The 8,767-nt window shown below is 38.9% G+C and overlaps 1 protein-coding gene across 2 annotated transcripts in view; it reads left to right on the forward strand.

The window, feature by feature from the left end:
* Flo-2 (flotillin-2) overlaps positions 1-8,767 on the forward strand; it is a 248,883-nt gene that overhangs the window by 47,084 nt on the left and 193,032 nt on the right. The gene's annotated exons all lie outside the window — the stretch shown is intronic.

An 8,767-nucleotide genomic window follows, 5' to 3' on the forward strand; every position in this document is an offset into this window, starting at 1 on the left:
TGGTATATATGACTCTATATCTAACTCTTTTAGTTTTAGGTGTTACAAACAACCGTTGTGTGAACAAAACTATGATACTCTATTAGCAACTTTTGTTGAGAGAGTATACAAATTAAAATTCAAAACGCGTTTTTTATGTATATAAAATAATATGAAGATTCCAGGAAATTTTATTTTATCTAGATTTTTTTTTTTTACATAATATACATACGTTTTCAATACGTTTTTGTAAAAGAAAACAATTTTTCCTTCATCACACTAAACAATAGTTTTATAAACAATTTTTTGTTGAAAAAACAAAAATACAATATTTTTTATATTTAAAATAGCCGACTTAAGAACTTTATAACAGCGGTATTTTTAAAGTAGGTCTAGAAATTTACTTATCGTTACCCTGGATAGAAGGATTTATGTAATCGGAATGTGTCCGCATTAAAGTACACCTGAAAACTGTCACCACAGTGCGTATCATTGTATCTTCTACACGTAGAAGACCAGTGACTGGATCAACTTGCCCAAGATAGTTGGATCTCAGTGCCTGGAACCGGCCTGCATTCGACCTTACCAGTCATCAGTGTAGCATGCTCCGAAACCCTATATGCAATATGCTGGTCTGCTCTAATAACCACAAAAAACCATAATTAAGAGCCAATCAACCGTTTGAAGTACCAAACACAATTTTCTGTGTTGATATGGAGGATGGGATCATGTGTAGAAGTTCACGCAAGTGAGGAAAGTTTTTGATTGTCACTCACTTGGGAGTGGCCAGAAACGATTCTTCTCCACATGGTTCAAGCAGCTCACGACTTCCGGTTTTAGACCAAGTATCCTCTGGGTAGCCAACAGACATCCGTTTGAAGGCGAGCTAAAGTGAGAAGGCGAAGCCCGCTTATGCGGTTGTGCGTAGGGTTTGGGACCCACCACATAAAAACACCCCCCAATGAAAAATCTACGAAAGCCTCGGATGAGACACCCCCCTTTTGATGACGACCCCTGCAAACGTTTTAAGGATAATGATATAAGGGCATGCACCTGGAATGTCCGGACCCTTAATTGGGAAGGTGCCTCTGCCCAGCTGGTTGATGTCCTCATACGACTCAAGGCTGACATCACCGCCATCCAAGAAGTGCGATGGACGGGACAAGGACGGAAGAAGGTGGGTCCTTGTGACATCTACTACAGCGGCCATATAAAGGAGCACAAATTTGGTGTTGGATTTGTGGTGGGAGAGAGACTCCGTCGCAGAGTCCTGGCATTCACCCCGGTGGATGAACGTCTTGCCACAATCCGCATCAAGGCGAGGTTCTTCAACATATCGCTGATTTGCGCCCACGCCCCAACGGAAGAGAAGGACGATGTGACCAAAGATGCTTTCTATGAGCGCCTAGAACGCACCTATGAGCGCTGCCCCCGCCACGATGTAAAAGTCGTGCTTGGTGATTTTAACGCCAGGGTGGGTAAAGAAGGTGTCTTTGGCACAACAGTCGGAAAATTCAGCCTCCATGACGAAACATCGCCAAACGGCCTGAGGCTGATCGACTTCGCTGGGGCCCGAAATATGGTCGTCTGTAGTACCAGATTCCAGCATAATTCCATTACCCGACCATGAAGAAATTCGAATAGCAATTACCCGCTTGAAGAACAACAAAGCAGCGGGGGCCGATAGATTACCGGCAGAACTATTCAAATACGGCGGCGAAGAACTGATAAGGTGCATGCATCAGCTTCTTTGCAGAATATGGTCGGAAGAAAGCATGCCTGACGATTGGAATCTCAGTGTGCTCTGCCCAAACCATAAAAAGGGAGATCCCACAATCTGCGCCAATTACCGTGGGATCAGCCTCCTAAATATCGCATACAAGGTTCTATCGAGCGTATTGTGTGAAAGACTAAAGCCCACCGTCAACAAACTGATTGGACCTTATCAGTGTGGCTTTAGACCTGGAAAATCGACAACTGACCAGGTATTCACCATGCGCCAAATCTTGGAAAAGACCCGAGAAAAGAGGATCGACACACACCACCTTTTTGTCGATTTTAAAGCTGCTTTCGACAGCACGAAAAGGAGTTGCCTTTACGCCGCGATGTCTGAATTTGGTATCCCCGCAAAACTAATACGGCTGTGTAAATTGACGTTGAGCAACACCAAGAGCTCCGTCATGATTGGGAAGGACCTCTCCGAGCCGTTCGATACCAAACGAGGTTTCAGACAAGGTGACTCACTATCGTGCGACTTCTTTAACCTGATGCTGGAAAAAATTATAAGAGCTGCAGAGCTAAACCGAGAAGGTACAATCTTCTACAAGAGTGTACAGCTCCTGGCGTACGCCGATGATATTGATATCATCGGAAGCAACAACCGCGCCGTTTGTTCTGCTTTTTCCCGCATGGATAAGGAGGCGAAGCGAATGGGTCTGGAGGTGAATGAGGACAAGACGAAATATCTCCTGTCATCAAACAAACAGTCGGCGCATCCGCGTCTTGGCTCCCACGTCACTGTTGACAGTCATAACTTCGAGGTCGTAGATAATTTCGTATACCTGGGAACCAGCATCAACAACACGAACAATGTCAGCCTCGAAATCCAGCGCAGAATAACTCTTGCCAACAGGTGCTACTTTGGACTGAGTAGGCAATTGAACAGTAAAGTCCTCTCTCGACGAACCAAAATCAAGCTCTACAAGTCACTTATCATTCCCGTCCTGCTTTACGGTGCAGAAGCTTGGACGATGTCAACATCAGATGAGACGACACTAGGAGTTTTCGAGAGGAAAATTTTGCGCAAGATTTATGGTCCTCAGAACATTGGCAACGGCGAATACCGCAGACGATGGAACGATGAGCTGTACGAGTTATACGACGACATTGACATAGTTCAGCGAATAAAAAGACAGCGGCTACGCTGGCTAGGTCATGTTGTCCGAATGGACGAAAACACTCCAGCCCTGAAAGTGTTCGATGCAGTACCCGCCGGAGGAAGCCGAGGAAGGGGAAGGCCTCCACTCCGTTGGAGGGACCAGGTGGAGAGCGACCTGGTTACACTTGGGATCTCCAACTGGCGCCGAACTGCAAAGGAGAGAGACAGGTGGCGCACTATCGTCGATTCGGCTATAACCGGCTAAACGGTTGCAACGCCAATCACAACTGTGATTGATTTGCCTTGAGTTGACTGAAGCAAACCCGAACAGCTGATATCATTTCATGCATTACAGCTAAAAATATATCCATGTAAACACTCAAATAATTTCAACTTGGCGTTCTTCGTCAACGGTCAAGTGTGAGTGATTTCAACGAACGGCTTAGCATTACAAACAACATTTTGCCTAATTCTTAGTCGCGGCTAGCAGTAGTAATTGCATTCGAGCTGGCATTCATGCGACGTTGAGCACGCGTCAGTGCACGCTAGTCAAGGCAATAACTAACGGTGCCAAAATCTGACATTAAAAGTTAAATTTTAAGAACTTGTCTTTGGCTGTGTACGCCTGGGCGTCGCTAATATAGCGTTCTGCTGACAGGCCACCAATGAGTCTCGAAGCTTTGACTTTACGGTACTTCAAGTTTTCACAGCAGCTTGTGGTTATTGAAAGCGAAAAAACAAATAGAAATAAAGAACCTGTGCATTCGCTAAAGATTCTTGTTGGATAGATATTTTTGCCGATTTGCTGCTATGTTGTTGGCTTTGACCGAGTTTTTAGCGATTTTCTTGTTGCAACGCCGACTGCGGAGGGGCGCGTGCGTTTCTGCAGCGGCTTCTGCTTCAAGCTGTTCGCGTGTCTCGCGTCTTGTGGTTTATCGGTATTTTTGGCGTTTTGGTGTTGTTTTTCACTTGCCTTGGCGTGCCAACTTCACGTTTGGTTAAATTATGACTATTTTTCTCAGGTTGCATGTACGCGCTGGCGATTTTCGTGGTTGTTTATATTGGTGTTATAAAAATTTAACTTCGTACTAACAATATTTGTTTCAAAGGGTAATCTCCGCACGGGTTTGTTAGCTGGATCTTGTTTAACGTCTTTCGTTTTATATGCATCAATTGAATATTCTAACAAATGTATTCTTTAATAAACAGCTAGTCCTCTTTGTTTTGGTTCTCTGAATATTTAAGCCATTAAAATCAAATACCATAATTGTAAAAACGTTTAGCAACAAGCGTGTCAAATTTTGAGCGAGTCAAATTACGCAAACAGGCAGTCATCTACAGTTAACTAATGGAACCACTGTTTAACAACAAAACGCTTAAAGTCTTTGAAGTTCTACACCTTTGAAAAAAGTCATTTGTTTGTTTTGCTCTTATTTCTCTTCAATCATGTGATTTCAAACAACACCTTTTGGTCTCAGTCAGCTGATCTACTACACTACAATTACTCGTTTTAAATTAATGTTTCTTCGAAGGTTTGTATTTCATCTTATTGGGAAGTTGCTAATTGCCTCATTAAAATTTGTAACACCAATAAACTGACAGAGGCTTCAGTGTAGCATTTTCTCAATATTTTCGGCATTAAACTGCAAATACCATAATTCTATAAGCATTCAAAACCAAGTGTGACTAATCTGGTGTGAGTCAGAATTCAGTAAATTTAGTTGAAAGTGAGCAATCAAGGCTACTTGAGAACGAAAACCTGTTCCCAGTTAAATATTTTTTGAAGTAATGAAAATCTAGCTAGATTTGCAGCTGCCGAAAAACACAAGTTAAAGAAGTTATGCAATAGTTTTTGGTGTGAGGGTATTCAACATTTTATTTGAAAATGATTTTATTTCATAATTTTATTTTAATATTTTTTATTTAATTTCTGAATTCTATTTTAATTGTTTTTTAAATTTAAACTGATGATTTCAATCCTGGGAACGACAGAATCATTAGCGGTATCATATCCTATTTCTAGGTCCGCAATGTAAGCTCAAAATGAGATCAGACTGCCTTATATTATATCGAATTGTTCTAGAGTTGACTCAAAACTGCAAAATCAAAGAATGACTCTGGAATTGATAGTGGTTCCTTAAATGATGTCGAATATGGCAATATTGTATATATTTTACACTAATACAGAGAAGCCTCTTCTAACACCTCCCTTACACGGACATTTTTTCATGCACCAAGTTTTATGTTATAGTTTGAGTACAAATGACCATCTCTTAAGCGAACTCTGTCTTGGATAGACGCGGACAATTATTTACTTTAACATTGAACAAAAAACCTCCACTGAGACGAAGCGAATCTCTTCTCAACGAACATCGAGATTATTTTTTCATAAGTAATCCAACAAAAACTTCTGTTTAGCGGACGCGAACTCCTCACCCTCACGGGATAAGTTTAAAAAGTGTGAAGATAAGATCTAGTAACACGACTTTAGTTTATCAGCTTATGGATCAAGGAATTATTCAAAAGTTGAAAGTTCATTATCGGAATTTTCAGGTTAAAGTGATCTCTTCACTGATGATTTTAAAACGTAACTTAAATTTTTAAACATTTTCACGTTTAATACGTTGTCTCATTCCACCTCAAGTCGATTTAGGCTATTCTTCCATACAACATCAAGAAATAATACAGTCTAAATGACAATTACGTTACAAAAGTGCAGATTTTTTTTAAATCGAACGTATTTAACGAATGCAATGACATTTCAAGTACTTTGTAGTATGTATAATACACATTACAAAATTGTATGCGTAATTCGAGTGGCAAAAAATCAAAGTATAAAATAAAATAATATAAAACATAAACTGCAAGGCGGTTCATTCACTTCCAATGCGTTGTTTCACTTAGCCGCAAAAATAACTCACGACACAACTTCTTCAGTGGCCATTGAACGTTTAGCAAATGAAGTTAGGCAGCGCGAAGAGAAGTAAACAATAAAAAGAATGGTAAAAAAATAAATAAATTTTTTTTGTTAAGTGTGAAATTTTTATTTTTATATTTTTAAGCTTTAATTTTTGATTGGATTTTTTTACCTTTTAACGTCAATCTTTTGCATTCTGTGCAAGAAAAATGCAAGCAAACGAAACATTCGCCTACCAGGAAGTAAATACATACATATATGAGTATTTATTACGTTTCTTAAGTGTTTGTATGTACCTTTTATCGGGCTTAAGTATCTCGGTGATTGCTGTAAATGGCGATTATAAACATTTATAACTATTCTTTTTGAATTGTTTGTTGTCGTTTATGAAAAATGTGTGTGCGACTTCAATAGAGTCATTATCTAGACAAACATTTCCTGTCTCAAGTGGTGTCTTACAATTATCTATATGTAGATTTTGAATTCTTTGATTGCAATTATAATATTATTTTATTTCATTTTATTTTGTCTTGCCTTTAAAAGTGTTAACTACAAATGACTTGCTGACGGCGGGTGTACTTAATGAGCTGTTATTGCGGCTATGTGATTTCCCGCCGCATCAAGCAACCACATTGAAATCTATAAAACTGCTGAGCATTCAAGCGGCGCTAAATTAAAGTAATTACAACACACTACCTTCTCGACAATTACATGCCTTGCTGCTCGTACTTACCGTTGTAAATATGTACCCGTATTTAGGTTTATCTATTTTTGACAACTCAAAACCACCAGTGTCTCTTATAAGCAATTAAAATGTAAACTTAAATCATAATAATTTAAAATGTTGTAATTGACAGCCATTGAAAATGTAAATACATGAATTACATGTAATCATAACGTGCTCGTCATGTAATAACGAAGTCATGAACTCTGTCTACTAAGTTGCTGCGTACTTTGGTACGATTACGCTTGAAGATAAATAAATAACTATTACATAACACGGGGGTCGAATCATTATTTTTACGTCATCTTTTACGATACACTGCGAATAAATCAATTTACAGAATCACTCTTGCCAACAGGTGCTACTAAGGACTGAGTAGGCAATTGAAAAATAAAGTCCTCTCTTGATGAACCAAAATCAAACACTACAATTTGCTCATTATTCGCGTGTTGATATATGGTAAGGAAGCTATGACATCCAACATCCTATGATGGCAAGAGGGGTTTCCGAGAGAAAGGTTTTGCGAAAAATTTAGAGATAGAAGATAGGTTGTCCAGATGGATGAGAGCACTCTGAGAGTATACTATGACCTGACTGTACTTGGTATCCTCAATTGGCGCCAAACAGCGAAAAGGATCAATATATATTCAGAAGAAGGAGGTTTTTACAGATATTTACGTCCGATCCCTAGTTATCTGCACTTGCGACAAAATTCATAGGATTATTAAGTACTTCATAACCTTTTTTCCGATAGCCAACAGAATACTTGATCAGTTTTAAACCAAAACTTTTCGTTTCAAGCTGCTAATTTTTATGTTTCGAAAGCTTTCAGTAAAGCAACAAGTACTGGCAATTCGTGAAAAATAAGAAAGAAAATTGTTATATAGTGTAATGGTTGTTAATTGCAAATAAATTTGTTTATTGAATGAATATTATAATTGCTGAAGCAATTAATAGATTATGGATTAAAATATGTGACTATTGGATTTAATAAATACATCACTTATCAATTGACTAATCTTTCCAAATCATTAAATTTTCGTAGCAAGTGTGAATTCACGGTCAATCCAATTCAGATGTTTACCTAGCTTAAACTAAGCGAGAGTGGACTTCACGGTTGTCAGTTGCGATTAATTCACACAAAAGAAATCTCTGACCTGATTTGTTGCGAGAAACGTGAAGATTGCTAAGAGGAGGATATTCGAGTCTGTGCTTTTAGTACTAAGGGTGGTTAGGTGAGTTTAAGAACTGGTTTCGTGATGGATCCAACGCTGACATCTAAAAGTGATAGTCCCTTGTGATACCAGAAGACTCTAGATATGGATCACAGTGAAGTCCCTTACGTATCGCCGAAGCGCTTTGAGTCTATGAGAAATTTTGTTATAATCCGGCAAATTCACATGGTTCGCCTAAAGTATGACTGCCGAGATGTTCCAACCTCAGTCTTGCGAACGCTGAACAGTGCAGCAGGAAATTACTTAGTGTTTCCATATCGCATTTCTCCGTACAACTATGGCAGTTTGCGAACGACAGGATACCCTGCATCATCCAGAATGGTGAAATAGGACGATGGATGCAACTTCTTGCGAACTCATTCGCACTGCAGTTCCCAGTGATTCCCCGAGTCTGTTAGTGAAATAGCTTGACGCTAACAATAATGACCTAAAACATTTCATAACAAGCTCTGAGCACACATTCAGCAAGCACAGCGCCATAATTGTAGATCTACTATCGGAGTGGATGCTCAACTCCCTGAAGGCGACTACACATCGGGGTAGTTCATCTACTGCTACCTTAATTGATAGCTGCGCCTATTCTCCAACGGCTTCGTCCTAACCATTTTTCCCTCGGGGGATTGGAAAGTCCAATTTTTCAAATGAAAACCAATAAAAAGAAATACTGTAGCACCACCTGACAGCTGTAGATTGATCTTTGGCTGATGGTCATGAGGAGGATCATATTTGGATTGTACGAGATTTGTGAAGCGTGATAATTCCTAAGCAGAGCAACAGGAATGAACGCACCGTTCACTATAGATCAATTTAGCCGTTTCTTATGAATACTATTCGTATGTTTTATAACATCAGCTGTTCCTGACTTACCATTATTTTACTTTAATGAAATTTTCAATTTTTCCAAATAAAGCAAATATCCAAAGAGCATAACATATTTTGTTTATTCAGTATAACAATTATATTTAATCTGTATGTAAATTGATAATTTTAAATAACTTATTATTATATAATTTCTTATATGCGAAAGCTAATGA

This window comes from Zeugodacus cucurbitae, chromosome 5, assembly GCF_028554725.1.
Source record: "Zeugodacus cucurbitae isolate PBARC_wt_2022May chromosome 5, idZeuCucr1.2, whole genome shotgun sequence".
NCBI lineage: Eukaryota > Metazoa > Arthropoda > Insecta > Diptera > Tephritidae > Zeugodacus > Zeugodacus cucurbitae.